Source organism: Capricornis sumatraensis, chromosome 17, assembly GCF_032405125.1.
Source record: "Capricornis sumatraensis isolate serow.1 chromosome 17, serow.2, whole genome shotgun sequence".
Lineage (NCBI taxonomy): Eukaryota > Metazoa > Chordata > Mammalia > Artiodactyla > Bovidae > Capricornis > Capricornis sumatraensis.
Genome location: NC_091085.1, coordinates 74,621,802 through 74,622,796, shown reverse-complemented (window position 1 = coordinate 74,622,796; position 995 = coordinate 74,621,802). Strand labels below are relative to the sequence as shown.

General features: G+C 44.6%; 1 non-coding gene across 1 annotated transcript; it reads right to left on the bottom strand.

Moving 5' to 3' along the window:
- Positions 1 to 318: 318 nt before the first annotated feature.
- On the bottom strand, positions 319 to 390 carry TRNAC-GCA (transfer RNA cysteine (anticodon GCA)). The gene has a single exon. It is a non-coding gene; the product is annotated as a tRNA-Cys (tRNA).
- Between the last annotated feature and the right edge of the window lie 605 nt (positions 391 to 995).

The window sequence follows — 995 nt, the reverse complement described above, 5'->3', positions numbered from 1 at the left end:
GGGTTTGGGTGGATTCCAGGAGGTGGTGATGGACAGGGTGGCCTGGTGTGCTGCGGTTCATGGGGTTGCAAAGAGTCTGACACAACTGAGCAACTGAACTGAAATTTTCTGTGAATTGGGGAAAACTGATCACTTTTTTAAAAAATAAGGCTTTATTGTGTTACTTTTCACATACCATAAGTGAAAGCGAAGTGAAGTTGCTCAGTCGTGTCCAACTCTTTGCGACCCCATGGACTGTAGCCCACCAGGCTTCTCCATCCATGGAATTTTCCAGGCATGAGTACTGGAGTGGGTTGCTATTTTCTTCTCCAGGGGATCTTCCCAACCCAGGGATTGAACCTGGGTCTTCCGCATTGCAGGCAGACGCTTTACCATCTGAGCCACCAGGGAATAACTACATACCATAAAGTTTCTAATTCCCTGATCAGGGATCGAACCCGGGCCCCCTGCAGTGGGAACACAGAGTTTTAGCCACTGGACCACCTGGGAAGTCCCTACATACCATAAAGTTTACCCTTTTAAAGGTGTATAATTTAGTGGTTTTTCTTTTATTCAGTAAGTTGTGTAACCACTATACAATTCTAAATCATTTCCATCTATCTCCAAAGAAATACCCATTAGCAGCCATTCTTCCTGTCTCCTAACTGCTCCCCAACTCCCCCTTCCCTCTCCAGCCCCCCACTCCCCACCCCTCCCCCGCCCAACCCTGGCAACCACTCACCAGTTGACTTTCTGTCTCTACAAATTTGCCTGTTCTGGACATTGTGCATAAATGGAACCATACAGTATGTGTCACCTTCTTTTTTAGCAGCAGAACATCTGAATCTAAGTCTGGAAACAGCATTCTTACCAAAGCAAATTTGAACAAAACTTCAATAATATTTCTAGACTGGATTTGTGTAGCATCCCAGGAAGTGGGTTTTGATTTGATGATAGATTTGATTTGATTTGCTAATAGATTTGAGGATGATAGATTCATAAGCCCAGTGAACAGA